This window comes from Triticum dicoccoides, chromosome 7B (genome assembly GCF_002162155.2).
Source record: "Triticum dicoccoides isolate Atlit2015 ecotype Zavitan chromosome 7B, WEW_v2.0, whole genome shotgun sequence".
NCBI lineage: Eukaryota > Viridiplantae > Streptophyta > Magnoliopsida > Poales > Poaceae > Triticum > Triticum dicoccoides.
In genome coordinates this window covers 125052732-125070672 of record NC_041393.1, presented here as the reverse complement: position 1 = coordinate 125070672, position 17941 = coordinate 125052732, and positions in this window count along the sequence as shown.

The following is a 17941-nucleotide window of genomic DNA, read 5'->3' as shown; positions in this document are numbered from 1 at the left end:
ACCTAAAGTCTCATGACTGCCACGTGATTATGACGCAACTCCTTTCGGTTGCATTGAGGGGGCATGTACCGGAAAATGTTCGATTAGCCATTGTGAAGCTATATGCATTCCTCAATGCAATCTCTCAGAAGGTAATCGATCCAGAAATCATACCAAGGTTACAGAATGATTTGGTGCAATGTCTTGTCAGTTTCGAGTTGGTGTTCCCACCATCCTTCTTCAACATCATGACGCACGTCCTAGTTCACCTTTGTGAAGAGATTAACATTTTGGGTCCTGTATTTCTACACAATATGTTCCCTTTGAGAGGTTCATGGGAGTCTTGAAGAAATATGTTCATAACCGTGTTAGGCCAGAAGGAAGCATCTCGAAGGGCCATGAAAATGAGGAGGTCATTGAGTTTTTTATTGACTTTATTCCTGACCTTAAGCCGATTGGTGTTCCTGAATCACGGCATAAGGGCAGACTGGATGGAAAAGGCACGCTAGGATGGCATCAAATAATATGTATGGACGGGCATTCTCTCACTGATGCACACTACACAGTTCTACAGAATTCCGCCTTGGTGGCTCCGTATATGGAGGAACAGAAGAATTTTCTACACTCCAAACACCTGGAGAAGTCTGACAACTGGATTACATGTGAACAAACGAGGACTTTCGCCGGTTGGTTGCAGAAACGTGCCATGAATGATGGAGATATTCAAAATGACCTGTACTCGCTGTCCCAGTTACCATCTTCGAATATAATGACTTTCAAAGGGTACCAGATAAATGGGAATACATTTTACACGATCGCCCAAGATAAGAAGAGCACCAACCAAAACAGTGGTGTCCGCTTTGATGCAACAACCAACACGGGAAAGGAAACATATTATGGTTACATAGAGGACATATGGGAACTTAACTATGGAGGTGATTTGAAGGTCCCTTTGTTTTGGTGCAAATGGGTTAATATGACACGAGGCGGGGTAACGGAAGACCCGCAGTATGGAATGACAACAGTGGATCTTAACAATCTTGTGTATGCAGACGAACCATTCGTCCTAGCCAATGATGTGGCACAGGTTTTTTATGTGAAAGACATGTCTACCAGGCCGAGAAAAAGAAAAGATAAGGAAGCGAATGGATCATATGACAAGCCAAACCGCCACATAGTTCTTTCAGGAAAAAGAAACATCGCGGGAGTGGATGACAAGATAGACATGTCAGAAGATTATGAAAAGTTTGATGAAATTGCTCCATTCACAGTGAATATTGACCCGAGCATCCAGTTAAATGATGAAGATTTTCCATGGCTATGACGCAAAGGGACACACGCGAAGAAAAAGTTTCACACCCAAAGATCTGGGATGTGATCGGCTTCACTATCATCACTTTCTTCTGTGTTTCACACCCAGGAGGGAATCTCTGTAATAGTTAGGGTAGTTATGTGTTTTGGCATTTGAAACACGAAGAAATTTTATGTGCAAACAAATTATTTCATGCATTTACTGATTTTTTCCAGCTAAATGACCCTGAAATTGAAAAGCATTTCAAATGAACTCAGAAAAGGTTGAAAGTTGGCATGGTATCATAATTTCACCCACATAGCATGTGCAAAAAAGTAGAGAGGGTTACGGCAAAAACTGGATGCACTTCGTGTACAAAATGGACAATCTCTTTCGAAGTATCAGGGTTTCTAACAAAAACTCATCTGTTACAAAGGCATTTCATTTTTGAAATAACCTAAGCATTACCAAATTGAATATAATGAGAAAACACACTAATATTAAACATAAGAAAAAAGAATCACTGAAAAATCTTTTTTCAAAGTTAAGTTATTCACAAACTAGTGATTCACACAAATTTCAAATAATTCAAAATTTAAACTATTCAAATTTGAAAACTACCGGCACTAACAGAAAGTTTGTAATTTTTTGTACCTAAAGCAAAAATATTCACAAAGAAACTCTAAATACAGCAAAAAGACAACTCAAAAATAAATAAAACAAAAATAAATAAAGCAAAAAAATATGGACGTTAGTTGCTATTGTCTGTAAGTGATTTCTTTCTGTAATTTTTGATCAATCATTACATGTAAATATCCTCACTATATATTCTTTTCTGTGGTATTATATGCAGGATGAAGATGTATGAAATGAAAAAAATCTGGACGCTATGGCATTGGGTTCATTGACCCAAAGACCATTAATGAGTACACATGGAATCTTCCAACTTCTCAAGCAAGTGTAGAGGAAAGCATGCTAGAGTTCTTGAAGCGCCTCAATACCAATGAAGATATGCTACTTCCTTACAACTTCCTGTGAGTTAATACAAATTCTGTTTTTGCTTACTAGCTAGCTAGATGTTAATAATTAAGTGTATACGGTTTATGATAGTTGATTAATTTTATGCACATGCCCGCTTAATTAAGACATGCAAACATGTGCGCATGCAGTTTCCACTGGATCTTGTTAGGCATTAAAGTTGACAAAGCAACAGTTGAAGTACTGAACTCACTAATTAAAGAAGATAAAGACTACACCATCATGAAGGGGATAGTCAACAGGTAATTTCAATCATTATCAACTATATATCGGCCTATTATTGGTTCGTCATTTCCTGATATGAACTATTTAATAACCCCTTTATTAATTTTCTTTGCCGGCGGGCAGGGCTTGGGCAAAGTTCATCAAGGTGACTCTAGGCAAATGGCCAAAAAAGTTGTTTTGGCATCGATCAAAGGTAAGTAATTAAGTAGTACTAGCTAGGTACCATCTCTTTAATTCTTTTTTCAATACCATTAATTAATTATCATGCTTGATTAATCATTATCTGATTCAATTCCATTCTCGTAAAGGCCCTGAAGCAGGCGCCGGGGAATGATCTGTGTGCATTCTACGTTTGCGAGAACATTCGCATGATGGCGTCCGAAAGGAGCAGATCTCAAAGACAGGACTGTGTACGTTTGTCAGAACACTATTCACACCATTATTGATATCTTGTAACACAACTAATACACATGCATATTGATCTCCTTCTTAGTAGTTCAGACAGGTGCGGGATAAGCTCCTACCAGCGGACCGCATACTAGCACTTCAAGAGGAAATAGCTAGATTTTTGCTCGACCAGGTCATAGATCTCAAAGGAGAATATTATCACCCGCTACCGCCCTCATGAACCACTTGTCATCGTGCTCCAAAGGCACCAAGGAAACATGTAGGAGAAATTGTATATGTATATACATGTGTATGTGTGAATAGTTAATGGTGTTGGTGGTGAGACATTCGATGACATATTATATATATATATATATGCGGTTCTACGTACGAGAAAATCTATTTATGTATATGCATAACGTGTACAATTTGTAGTATCGTGAAATACCAGCAAACAAAAAAGAATTAAATGGAAAATAAAGCCAAAACCCTCCCAAACATTTAGTACCGGTTAGTGTTACCAACCGGTACTAATGTCCTACACGCACCCGGGCCTGGCTCGTGCCATGTGATGGCTCTTTAGCGCCGGTTCGTGACAAACCAGTACTAAAGGGGAGGGGACCTTTAGTCCCCGCTCTTTAGTGCCGGTTGGCAAACCGACACTAAAGGTCAGTTCTGCACTAGTGAGAGTACAATAATTTTTTTAGAATGCTCTTGGCATGTCGCTAACATGTGATGAGTTAACCAACCTCAATAGATGGCAGAATCGCCAGCCCGCCGCACTTTGAGAGAGATGAGGAGCGAGAAGCGATACAGGCTGGTAGATTACTAGAGCTAGGTGTTGCACGGAGGCCAAGAAATATGGTGATAGCATGGGTTAGCCATGTATGATATAACTACACTGGGTTGCCGTGTTTAAGAGGAATACGAGCACGAAGAGAAGAGGTGCAGCCACCGATGCAGGTACTCTTTGCCTCTTTCCCTAATACTCACACACGGGTACATGGTGAGATAATTTCTATACGAAGAGGCAGCTCACTTGATAATTTGGCGAGTGTAGTAGTTGTTCATGGGAACCACGCGTGGACGAATCAAAGTTCGATCATGATGCGGTGTTTTTTTTTATAAATTAAGTTATTGTATTTGATGGCACGTACGCAACATTATTTTCTCAATGGAACGTGAATCATGCATGCACTGAATGACGGAGCATGGGATGGTAGCCATGGACATGGACAACCCTTTTTGGAGACCAATACACTACTTTTGATGTGTCTCGTCAACTCGCAAACGAGGAGAAGCTTTGCTTACTACTAGTACGACCTCTCCCTCCCTCATGCGCGCGCGGTGGCTCGTAGGACGAGGAGAAGCTTGTGCTTTACAGGCGGTGGACGTGCAGCAGTTTATTCGGTGTCAGATTCCTAGAAATAGGAGTATACTGTAGTACCATCATCATTGTTTGACTTCCGAAAGAGGCGAAGAGCCAAGCCCACGGTCACGTACTCATAGTATAGACAGCCGTGTTTGCACGAATTTTTTAACGTAATACAATCTGAGTGGATTGCTCCAGTGGTCATCACACGTGAGCCAATCGATTCGCACCCTTCCGCGCTCCATTTTTTCTTGCGTTCCTTCCTGCATCTAGCATGCTGACAAGTGGTCCCCATGGTCATGTATGCCAACATGGTAATCAATTATTTTGCCAGAGTCAGCTATCACATCCTTTCGATGCCATGTCAATGTACTCACTAAAAACAAGTTAGACTTGTTCGGTTCAACCGCCTCCCTAGGTGTTTGGAGAGGAATTGCCATCGCTAGGCGGTTCTATATGTGGGAAGGCGGCAAAAATAGGGGGAAATGCATGAACCAGCTAGATGAGAGATTTGGTTGATCTTATATCGCTGAATAATATAAAATATTATGAGTGCAGATGCTCCACCGCGGGGTTCCTTGCTCCTTCTCGGTCATCGAGAATCTATGTTCTTCCACTCTTTTTTTAGTGAGCTTTGTTCATCCTTTTGCCAACACGCGGGAGCATCAAGGTGCACGTGTCATGCAAGAAAATGGAGATAAGGAGTGCGTAAGTGAGTCATGCACTTTGATGGCACCTAGTACTACGCAATATTTTTTCTCCTCGATGGCACGTGAATAGTGCACTACTCAATGACGGAGCATGGGATGGTAGCCATGGACATGGTCGGCCCTTTTTGGAGAGAGTACTAAATAACTTTGATGTGTCCCGACAACTCGCAGAACGACGAGAAGCTTGCTCACTATGCCTTCTCCCTCGCCAACGCGTGTGCGGTGGCTTGTAGCATGAGGAGAAACTTTTGCTTACAAGCGGTGGACGTGCAGTAATTCATTTGGTGTCAGATATCGGGTTCCGTCATGGTGTAATACCCTAATCCAGTGTGTGGTGTGGTGGATTTCCTCTGGGGCTGGTGATGAATAGTACAGAGGAAGAACAGCCTCGCGATGGGTGTTCTTGAGCTGGTGTGATGCTCTACTTGGGATGGATTCGATCAGCTCTAGATGAGATATCTTCCTACTGTGGTGGTGGCTATCTCTATTTATAGGGGCCCTGCTCCTCTTACCAAATATTGAGCGGGAAGGGAGCCAACAACAGCCATTTTGAAGGGGGATAGCTAGTACAAGCTATCCTGACTAAAGTTGGTCTTCGACTGCCAAAGGCACTGGCGATGACGCCGTCTTGGGCTCCACGGTGACCTCCGTCCTGCCGCTCTACTGGTCTTGGTCTCGACGCATCGATATGGTAACCTTTGCTTGATGCCTTGGTACTCCGCGCCTGCGCTTGCCCCCTTTGCACCAATGAGGAAATGAGGACACTACACAGGCTGGCGCCCGCCTGGTCTTGATCGTCATGGCTTGCGTCACGAGCACCTCGCGAGGTACTCATTGCCTTGATCTCTCCACCTCCTCGCGAGCCTGCCTGGTGATGCCTCCCCTGAGGAAGCCTTGCGTCGTCCGCCCTGCAAGGCTTGGCCCCTCGCGAGGGTCTTGATCTTGGGTTGATGTAGACGGGCCGCACTGGGCCACTGCTTGAGCCACGCCACAGGCAGGCAAGTCTGGGGACCCCCGTTCCCAGAATGCCGACAGTAGCCCTCGGGCCCAAGTCATGCTCGGACTTGGCCTAGCAGCGAAGCCAAAGGGTAAGTGCAGAGCACCGTGGGCCCCAACAGCCTGGGGCCTTGGTCGCCGTGTGGCGGTTGATTGGACGTGGGCGTCTCCGCTTCCCCATGCTGCCTCGGCAACTGCCCGATTTGACGAGTCACCGCTGCATGCGAAAAGAGTCATTATTACCTACGATCACGGAGGCCGGCGGTTGGCCTCCTCTGGGCTATAAATGCGGAGGGGTGCAAGCCCCCGATGCACATCTCCTCTTTCCCCGCCTACTTCTTCTTCTTCCTCGCGCCAGCTCCTCGCCATGTCCCATGGTGCCCACGAACAGGTTCTTGGCCACAGAAAAGGGGAAGGCTCGCCGGGAAGGGCCCGGCTCCGCTCCGCCCAAGCACGGCCGAGGTCATCCCCGCAAGCACCCCACGACTCCCGCGGCGGCCCCTCGTGGCCGCGGTGGTGGTTCTTCGTGCGGTGATGGCCGCCCGGTCAGCGGGGGAAGACGCACCGTGGCTGCGCGGCCTCCCCGGCCACACTTTCACTCGACAGAGGTGCTGCCAGAGTTTGTCGTGTGGTCGACAGATCCAGCCGGCAACTGGCTCTAGCTCCCTCACTTCTTTGCCGACGAACTGCCGGTCGATGGCCCTGGCAGGCTCTTGTTGCAGGCGGACGGCTGCTGTAGCATGGCTTCCTGGGTGGCGGTGGAGATCTTCGTCGCCGGGAGCGTGGCCCTGGCTCATGGCTGGCAGACGTTTGCCCATGCGCATGGCCTGGGCCAGCGATACACCCTCCACTTCAAGTTCGATGGTGACGCGACCCTCTACGTGAGGGTGTTCAGAGAGTATGGCTGCCGCGTAGGGTGCTACCCTAAAGACGATGACGGCAGCGAGGTGCTTGGCCTTGGCGATGGCCGCGACGAGGGTGAAGGCGAACCCACTCCTAGCGACGTCCGTAGCTCGCCGAGCTTCAACGGCTCCTCCTCCAGTGACAGCTCCTCCAGCGGTGGCCGCGATCAGCCACCACGTCACCGCACTCGCCTCGAGGGTGGTTGTCGGCGTTCTGGAACGGGGGTACCCAAACTTGCCTGCCTGTGACCTGCGACGTGGCCCAGGGAGTGGCCCAGTACGGCCCATCTTCATCAACACATGCTCAAGACCCTCGCGAGGGGCCAAGCCTCGCGGGCCGGACGAGAGGAGGCTCCCTCAGGCACAGCCTCGTCACGCTAGCTCGCGAGGAGGCGGAGAGATCAAGGCGAGGTACCTCACGAGGTGCCCATGATGCAAGCCATGACAACCGAGGCCAGGCGGGCGCCAGGCAGGCACCAGGCGGGCGCCGGCTTGCGTAGAGTCCTTGTTTCCTCTTTGGTGCAAAGGGGGCAAGTGCAGGCAAGAGTATCAAGCAAAGGTAACCATTTTGGTGCAACAAGACCAAGACCAGCAGGACGGCAGGATGGAGGTCATCGTGGAGCCCAAGCCGGCGTCACCGTCAGGGTCTTTGGCAGGTGAGGACCAACTTTAGTCAGGATAAGTGTACTAGATGTTCCCCTTCAAAATGGCCAATTGTTGGCGCCCTTCCCGCTCAGTATTTAGGAAGAGGCCCAGGGCCTCCCTCTATAAATAGAGCTAGCCAACGCAGAGTGAGGGGAGAGATTTTTTGGGTAGACTAGAGAGAGAGAGAGAGAGAGGCGACTGAACTCACCCAAGCAGTTCATCGCACCAGCCAAGAACAGCCCCTCGCGAGGCTGTTCTTCCTTGTACATCATCAGCCCCTGAGGCAATCCACCACAGCACAAACTGGAGTAGGGTATTACACCACAATGGTGGCCTGAACCAATATAAATCTCGTGTCCCTTGTGTTGTCCTTCGTGTAGTTTTAGATCCTTGCAAGGCGACGAGACGTGGGTAGGCAGGAGGTGTGATCTCCGCGTGCACCCCAGAGTTTGAACCTTGAGGGTCTGCCAGAACCCGAAATCCTACATTTGGCGCGCTAGGTAGGGGTGCACCGGAGCTTTCCCTTCCACCGACCCACTCTCCGCCAACACTGCGGTTCACCCTCATGATGGGTAACGCGCCGCCCGCTCCGGTCGCCAGCGCCAACACAGGGGCCAGGGGGCTCTGAGCCTTGGCCCCCGCCTTGCGATATGTGCGATGGCCGAACAAGTTCAAGCCGGAGATGCCACCGTGCTACAATGGCACGGCCGATCCGCTGGCTTTCCTGCTGGCATACGTGGAGGCCATCCTCGAGGCCGGGGGCGACGACAGGGTCATGGCTAACTGGTTTCCCATGGCCCTCACCGGCGTCCCGTGCATGTGGTTGCTCCACCTGCCAACGGCTTCTGTGGCCTCTTGGGGGGAGCTGCGCGGCCTCTTCCTCGCCCAGTATGCTGCACCGGCGCACCTGGTCATCGCAGCTCTCCTAGGTGGTTCGCAGGCACAACCTTCAGGCCGCCACATCAAGTCATTCGTCCGCCAGATCGGCGCCGCTTCCGTGCTGCATGGGGCTCCTCCGGGCTGGGCGGCGCCTAAAGCCGATCTGGCCTTCAGCTCGGATGATCACCCCTCCAACTCAGCCTGTTCGGGCGCGCTCCCAATGCTGTGCACCCCCACCATCTATCAGGTGGTTGTCACCAGGACCCTCATCGACGGTGGTGCTGGCCTCAGCGTGCTCTCGGTGGAGGCCTTCAGCCTCCTCCACGTACCGCCAGAGCGGCTGCAGCCCAGTAAGCCCTTCTTGAGCGTCGGACGCGGCTCCACCGGCTCGCTGGGGCAGATCCGCCTTCCGATGACCTTCAGCACCTACGACAACTTCCGCATGGAGCTAGTCGACTTGGACATCGCCCCCATCGGCCTCCCATACAACGCCATCCTCGGCTACCCGGCACTAGCTCGGTTCATGGCCACAACTCACCCATCATACAACCTCATGAAGATGCCCGGAAGTAGCGGCGTCCTCACCGTGTCCGGAGACACCGGGGATGCGTTGCAAGCGCTCAAGCTTACCTTCAAGGCCGCGGCGGTGGCGCAGCCCGCCGGCTCAGACGCCCTTGAGCCCAAGGGGGCTGCAACGGCCAAGAAGAAGCAGCTATTCACCCAAGACAAGGCGGAAACCAAGCAGGTACTGGTCGACGAGGACGGATCTACTAGCGCCACCTTCACCATAGGCGCCAACCTCGAGCCCGAGCAGGAGGAGGCCTTGGTGAAGTTCCTACGTGCGAACAAGAAGGTATTCGCGTGGGAACCTGATCAGCTAGCAGGGGTCCCGTGGGGCGTAATTGAGCATCACCTCAACGTGTGCCCCAACGTGCGCCACGTGAAGCAGAAGGCGAGGCGGCAGTCCACTGAGAAGCAAGCTTTCATCGTCCAAGAGACCTGCAAGTTGGAGGCGGCAGGGGTCATTCGCGAGGTCCTCTACCCAGATTGGTTAGCTAACCCGGTTGTCGTTCCAAAGAAGGGGGGAAAGGAACACATGTGTGTCGACTTCACCAACCTCAACAAGGCCTGCCTGCAGGATCCATTCCCACTCCCTCGCATCGACCAGATCGTCGACTCCACCACTGAGTGCGACTTGTTGTGCTTCCTGGATCCTTCTTCGTCTATCACCAGATCAAGATGGCAGTAGAAGATGTAGAAAAGATGGCTTTTCTAACCCCGTGTGGAGTGTACTGCTATACATGCATGTCGTTTGGGCTGCGCAATGCTGGTGTGACCTTTCAGCGGCTGATGCACATCGCCTTGGGTCGGCAGCTTGGGAGGAATGCTGAGGCTTACGTTGATGACATTGTGGTGAAGTCTCGGGAGGCAAAAACCCTGATACAGGACTTGGAGGAAACCTTTGCGAGCCTTAACAAAGTGGACCTGCGGCTCAACCCGGAGAAGTGTGTGTTTGGAGTCCCCTCGGGCAAGCTCTTGGGCTTCCTCGTATCCCACCGGGGCATCGAGGCCAACCCAGAAAAGGTAAAAGCAGTCGAGGACATGAGCCCGCCGAAGACCCTCAGAGAGATGCAGAAGCTCACCGGGCGCGTGACCGCACTAGGGCGTTTCATCTCCAAGCTGGGGGAATGAGCGCTGCCCTTCTTCAAGCTGCTGAAGAAGGGCCCCTTTGAATGGACTGGAGAGGCCAACAAGGCGTTCCAGGATCTCAAAAGGTACTTAACCAGCCCTCCGGTGATGGTGGCTCCGCGTCCTCAAGAGCCCCTGGTGCTCTACCTTCCGGCCACCCCCTACTCTGCCAGCGCAGCCCTGGCAGCTGTTAGGGAGGAGCGTAGGACCAAGGCCGCAACAACCGTCCAGGTCAAAGCAAAGCAGGACCAAGAGGGCCTCACTGAGACTCCGACTGCAGCCGAGAAGGACCAGCCGCTGCAGGGAAGCACACCCAGGACAGAAGAGGCCCCTCCTCTAAGCGACCAGTCGCTGGGGGCTCCATTGTCTCGGGAGGCGGCCCAGCCTCCGGAGGGCGCTAGCAGCGCCAGCACTCCCCATCTCGTCGAGCACCCTGTGTACTTTGTCAGCATGGTGTTGCGGGACGCGAGGGCATGGTACCCCATGCCTCAGAAACTCCTCCTCGCCCTATTGGTAGCCTCGCGCAAGCTGCGGCACTATTTCCAAGGCCATCCCATCAAGGTCGTCTCGGCATATCCCTTGGAAAGGGTGCTCAGGAGCCCCAACTCAGCTGGAAGAGTCGCTGAGTGGAACATCAAGCTGCAAGCGTTTCAGATAGAATTCAGCACAACCAGAGTCATCAAGGGGGCCACGCTTGCGGACTTCGTGGCGGAGTGGCCAGAAGCGCCAGGCCTTGAGGCTGGCGAGGATCGATCACTCTCCCCAGGAAGCGAGGCACCGGACAGTTGGGTTATGTACTTCGACAGGGCGTTCTCCCGACACGGCGCGGGGGCTGGTGCGGTGCTCGTATCTCTCACTCAAGTCAAGCTCTACTACGCCGTGCAACTCTGTTTCCAGCACGGAGAAAAGGTCTCCAATAACATAGCACAATACGAAGGCCTGATAGCAGGCCTGAAAGCCGCAGTCGCCCTGGGGGTGAAGCGCCTCACCATCAAGGGTGATTCGCAGCTCCTCGTCAACTTCTCCAACAAAGTATACGAGCCGAAGGACAAGCACATGGAAGCCTACCTCGCGGAAGTCCGTAGGATGGAGAAGCAGTTCTGGGGGCTGGAGTTGCAGCATGTGCCTCGCGGCACCAATCAAGAGGCTGATGACATCGCCAAAAGGGCATCTAGGTGGCTACCTCAGGAGCCTGGCGTCTTCGAGGAGCGGCTCTTCAAGCCCTCGGCGATGCCATCACTATCAAGCACGGCGCAGCCTCGGGAGGAGCTCCCCCAGCCACCTGCCTCGGGAGCCCCGGTCTGCGGCCCGACCTTAGGAGCGCGCCTGCTCCTGGCGCTGGAGCCTCAGGAAGGGTGCTGGATCACAAAGCTCAGGAGCTACCTGACACGAGGCACCTTGTTGGAAAAGGAGGAGGAAGCAGAGCGTGTGGCACGGCAGGCCACGGCATACTGCCTCAAGGATGGAGAGCTCTATCGGAGATGACCGAATGATGTGTCCTTACATTGCATTTCCAGGGAGCAAGGGAAGGAGCTACTGGTAGACATACATGGTGGGGACTATGGGCATCACTCGTCGTCACGGACTCTTGTTGGCAAGGCGTTCCGCAGCGGGTTCTATTGGCCCACGACACTCAATGATGCTGTGGAACTGGTGAAAGTTTGCGAGGCCTGTTAGTTCCATGCCAAGCAGATCCATCTGCCGGCGGGAGGTTTGCAGACTATACCCCTCTCATGGCCATTAGCAGTCTGGGGACTGGATATCCTGGGTCTGTTCCCTCGGGCGCCAGGAGGCTACCACTACCTCTACGTCGCCGTGGACAAGTTCACCAAGTGGGCTGAGTTGGAAGCTGTCCGCACCATCCCCGTAGGCTCCGCGGTCAAGTTCATCAAGGGCCTCGTGAGCCGATTCGGGGTGCCGAACCGCATCATCACCGACAACGGTTCACAGTTCACTAGTAACCTCTTCAAAACATACTGTGCTAACCTTGGAACGCAGATATGCTACACTTCGGTGGCGCACCCGCGGAGCAACGGTCAGGCCGAGCGAGCCAACGCAGAGGTCCTGAGGGCCCTCAAAACCAGGACCTTCAAGAAGAAGCTGGAGGCCTGTGGCAGGGGCTGGTACGACGATCTCCAATCTGTGCTGTGGTCTATCCGCACGACCGCAACCAAGCCGACTGGCGAGACCCTGTTCTTTCTGGTTTATGGAGCTAAAGCCGTTCTCCCTCACGAGGTCAGACGTCTTTCCGCATGGGTCCTGGCGTTCGACAAAGCGCAGCAGGACGCCATGCGGGGGACGGATCTCGTGCTAGGGGAGGAGCATCGCCGAGAAGCCGCACTGCAAGCAGCAAGGTACCAACAAGCACTGCGGTGATACCACTGCTGCAACATCCGCCCCAGGACTCTTGAGGTTGGGGATCTCGTGCTCAGGCGGGTTCTCTCCAGGGAGGGACTGCACAAACTCTCTCCCATGTGGGAGGGCCCGTTTAAGGTTGTTCATGTTTCCAGGCCCGGCTACGCACGCTTGGAGACCTAGGAGGGGTTGCCCATCCAGAACGCATGGAAGATCCAACATCTCCGAAGATTTTACCCCTGAAAAAGGCCCGGTGCCTATGAAGCAGGCGAATGCCTGTGAAGTAGCCGCGTTTTGGAAAAGGCCCGGCGCCTGTGAAGAAGGCGAATGCCTGTGTAGTAGCCGCATTTTGGAAAAAGACCGGTGCCTGTGAAGTAGCCGCGTTTTAGAAAAGGCCTGGTGCCTGTGAAGAAGGCGAATGCCTGTGAAGTAGCCGCATTTTGGAAAAGGCCCAGTGCCTGTGAAGAAGGCAAACGCCCGTGAAGCTCGTCGCCCGTGACACTCTCACGTAATAATGAGTGGGGCTGTACACGCCCCGGAGTCTCTGGAGAGCCTCCCTCGGACCTCGGGGGCTCCCTCCCACGCCCAGTGGCAGCACTTAGCTCCGCGCTGGTGAGAAGACGTTGATGACTAGACTAGGTGCCGGACGCGGCTTCTTCCATTTGCTTTCTGTAGTTGGCTTGTTTGTTTTTATTTGAAGTTTTTCTGAGGTCGTTACCGTTTTGAGCTCGCGACCCTTCGTCCATTTCGCTTGCTTGTTTCATTTTCTCTCGCGCGAAGTCTCACGAGGGAGGAACATGGGCACCCTCGCGAGTGTTTTTCTGCATGGTGGTTTGGAACATCCCTGTCCGAGTCTGCTGCGGGAGCACCCCTCTCATTCTGTGCCCCACGGGCATCGCGACACGATCACGGGGCTTGGGTTGGTTTTCCTCGCTATCGAGGCTGGAGACTACCCCTACTAACTAAACCCTGCAGGACACAAGGCGCACTACGAGGCCCTAGTCTCGGGAGGCGAGGACAGCAACGAGCTTTCCCCCCAAGATAAGTGATTTCCACGCATAAACACGCAGAACAAAAACATAGCATAGAAACAGTAGAAACAGTGCACCAATTAAACAGCGACAGTTCAACACGCCACGTGGGGCACCAGATTACATTCTTTTTGCGCAGGAGAGAAAGGAACGCAAAAGGGGGCATGACTGGCCCGGCGCCAACTCTCGGCAAAGGCTCGTATTGCCTCCGGAGCTCAGCTGGATTCTGCCTCCCGTTTCACCGAAGCGCGGTGTCGGGCCGACCCGCTGCCCTCTCCCAGGCGAGCGCGGCGACGAGGGGGCTGGTCGCGACCGCCACTAGAGGAGCTGCCGTCCGAGGGGGAGTCACCAGAGCCTGGCGGGCCTCGGGCACCGTTGCCCGCGCGCCTCCCGCCACCTTCACCCCGACCAATGCTGGGGCTGGGCGCGCAGCCGCGGTCATCATCTTCGGGGCAGCATCCGGCGTGGCGGCCGTCTTCCCCGAACACCCTCACGTAGAGGGTGGCATCGCCGTCGAACTTGAAGTGTAGAGTGCATCGTCGGCTCAGGCCACGCACGCGGGCAAACGTTTGCCAGCCGCGGGTCAGGGCCGCCTCCCCGGCGGTGGAGACCTCTAGAGTAGCCCAGGAGGCCCTGCTGCAGCAACCATCTGCCTGAAGCCAAAGGCCGCCGGGGCACCAGCCGGGAGTTCACCTATAAAGAAGTGGGGGAGCTGGAGCCAGGTGCCGGTCGGGTCCGCCGACCACACGATGAACTCCCGCTGCACCTCCGCCGAGCGAAAGTGCGACCTTGGGGGTCGCGCAGCCCCAGCGTACCTCTCGTTGGCAGCCGAACACCCACCGCCGCATAGAGGGCTGTTCCCACGGCCACGGGAGGCCGCAGCGGGGGCCATAGGGTGCTTGCGATGGCGGCCCGGGCCACGCTTGGCCGGAGGAGAGCCGGGCCCTTCCTGGTGAGCCTTTCCTTTCTTCGCGGCCGAGAACCTCTTCGGCGCGGCCATGGGGATGGCGAGAGGCCAAGAAGGAGAAGGGGAGTAGCAAGAAGGGATGGACTAGAAGGCCTCACGCTGTTCCATACATATAGCCGAGGGAGGCCAACCGCCGGTCACCACGATCACAGGTAATCATGACCTGTTTTGCGTGCAGGGACTTGTCAAATCATGCAGTTACCGAGGCATCGTGGGGGAGCCAGGATGCCCACGTCCAATCAACCGCCATGCAGCACCCAAGGCCGCAGGCTGATGGGCCCCGCAGCTCTTCGCACTTACCCCTTCGCTTCTCTGCTAAGCCAAGTCCGGGCGCGCCTTGGGCCCGGGGGCTACTCTCGGCATTCTGGGAACGGGGGTACCCAGACTTTCCTGCCTGCGGCCTGCGGTGTGGCCCAGGGAGTGGCCTAGTACGGCCCATCTTCATCAACACATGCTCAAGACCCTCGCGAGGGGCCAAGCCTCGCGGGGCCGATGACAGGAGGCTCCCTCAGGCACAACCTCGTCAGGCTGGCTCGCGAGGCGGCAGAGAGATCAAGGCGGGGTACCTCACGAGGTGCCCATGACGCAAGCCATGACGACCGAGGCCAGGAGGGCGTCAGGCAGGCGCCGGCCTGCACAGAGTCCTTGTTTCCTCTTTGGTGCAAAGGGGGCAAGCGCAGGCAAGAGTATCAAGCAAAGGCCACCATTTTGGTGCAACAAGACCAAGAACAGCAGGACGGCTCGATGGAGGTCATCATGGAGCCCAAGCCAGCGTCACCGTCAGGGTCTTTGGCAGGCGAGGACCAACTTTAGTCAGGATAAGTGTACTAGATGTTCCCCTTCAAAATGGCCAATTGTTGGCGCCCTTCCCGCTCAATATTTGGGAAGAGGCCCAGGGCCTCCCTCTATAAATAGAGCTAGCCACCGCAGAGTGAGGGGAGAGATTTTTTGGGTAGACTAGAGAGAGAGAGGCGACTGAACTCACCCAAGCAGTTCATCGCACCAGCCAAGAGCATCCCCTCGCGAGGCTGTTCTTCCTTGTACTGTTCATCATCAGCCCCTGAGGCAATCCACCACACCACAAACTGGAGTAGGGTATTACACCACAATGGTGGCCTGAACTAGTATAAATCTCATGTCCCTTGTGTTGTCCTTCGTGTAGTTTTAGATCCTTGTGAGGCGACGAGACGTGGGTAGGCAGGAGGTGTGATCTCGGCGTGCACCCCAGAGTTCGAAGCTTGAGGGTCTGCCGGAACCCGAAATCCGACAGTGGTAGCGGGTGATACGTCCATTTTGCATCATGCTTTTATATCAATATTTATTGCATTATGGGCTATTATTACACATTATATCTCAATACTTATGGCTATTCTCTCTTATTTTACAAGGTTTACCATGAAGAGGGGGAATGCCGGCAGCTAGAATTCTGGCTGGAAAAGGAGCAAACGTTGGAAACCTATTCTGCACAACTCCAAAAGTCCGGAAACTCCACGAAACAACTTTTTGGATTTAATAAGAATTTATGAGCAAAAGAAATAGGCCAGGGGGCCCACACCCTGTCCAGGAGATAGCCACCCCTATAGGGTGCGGCCCCCTATCTCCTGGGCCCCCTGGTGGGCCTCCGGCGTCCATCTTCTGCTATATCATCACTTTTACCCTGGAAAAAATCGTGCGCAAGCTTACGGGACGAAACTCCGCCGCCACGAGGCGGAACCTTGGCGGAATCAATATAGGGCTCTGGCGAAGCTGTTCTGCCGGGGACACTTCCCTCCAGGAGGGGGAAATCATCACCAACGTCATCACCAACGATCCTCTCATCGGGAGGGGGTCAATCTCCATCAACATCTTCACCAGCACCATCTCCTCTCAAAACCCTAGTTCATCTCTTGTATCCAATCTTGTATCAAAACCACAAATTGGTACCTGTAGGTTGCTACTAGTGTTGATTACTCCTTGTAGTTGATGCTAATTGGTTTACTTGGTGGAAGATCATATGTTCAGATCCTTTATGCATATTATTACTCCTCTGGTTATGAACATGAATATGCTTTGTGAGTAGTTACGTTTGTTCCTGAGGACATGGGTGAAGTCTTGCTATTAGTAGTCATGTGAATTTGGTATTCGTTTGATATTTTGGTGAGATGTATGTTATCTTTTCCTCTAGTGGTGTTATGTGAACATCGACTACATGACACTTCACCATTATTTGGGCCTAGAGGAAGGCATGGGGAAGTAATAAGTAGATGATGGGTTGCTAGAGTGACAGAAGCTTAAACCCTAGTTTATGCGTTGCTTCGTTAGGGGTTGATATGGACCCATATGTTTAATGATGTGGTTAGGTTTACATTAATACTCCTTTTTGTAGTTGCGGATGCTTGCAATAGGGGTTAATCATAAGTGGTATGCTTGTCCAAGTAAGGGCAGTACCCAAATACTGGTCCACCCACATATCAAATTATCAAAGTACCGAACGCGAATCTTATGAACATGATGAAAACTAGCTTGACGATAATTCCCAATGTGTCCTCGGGAGCTCCTTCTTCAGTATTAGAATTTGTACAGGCTTATCCTTTGCTACATAAAGGATTGGTCCACCTTGCTGCACTTTATTTACTTTATTTACTTTTTTCTCGTTACTATTTATCTTATCACAAAACTATCTATTACCTACAATTTCAGTGCTTGCAGAGAAAACCTTACTGAAAACCGCTTATCATTTCCTTCTGCTCCTCGTTGGGTTCGAAACTCTTACTTATCGAAAGGACTACGATAGATCCCCTACACTTGTGGGTCATCAAGACTCTTTTCTGGCGCCGTTGCCGGGGAGTGTAGCGCTTTTGGTGAGTGGAACTTGGTAAGGAAACATTTATATATTGTGCTGAAATTTTTTGTTACTTGTCACTATGGAAACTAATCCTTTGATGGGCTTGTTTGGGGTATCTCCACCCCAACCAGAAGAGCAAAGAGATGCTCCTCAACCTACTGAACTTTCTGAAAATATTCACTTTGAGATTCCTTCGGGTATGATAGAAAAACTGCTAGCTAATACTTTTGCAGGAGACGGAACATTGCATCCCGATTTACACCTTATCTTTGTGGATGAAGTTTGTGGATTATTTAAGCTTGCAGGTATTCCCGATGATGTTGTCAAAAGCAAGGTCTTCCCTTTATCTTTGAAGGGAGATGCAATGACATGGTATAGGCTATGTGATGATACGACATCTTGGAATTATAAGCGATTGAAGTTGGAATTTCACCAGAAGTTTTATCCTATGCATCTTGTTCATCGTGACCGTAATTACATATATAATTTCTGGCCTTGCGAAGGAGAAAGCATTGCTCAAGCTTGGGATAGGCTTAAGTCAATGTTGTATTCATGCCCCAATCATGAGCTCTCTCGGGAAATGATTATTCAGAATTTTTATGCTCGGCTTTCTCTTGATAATCGCAACCTGCTCGATACTTCCTTTGCTGG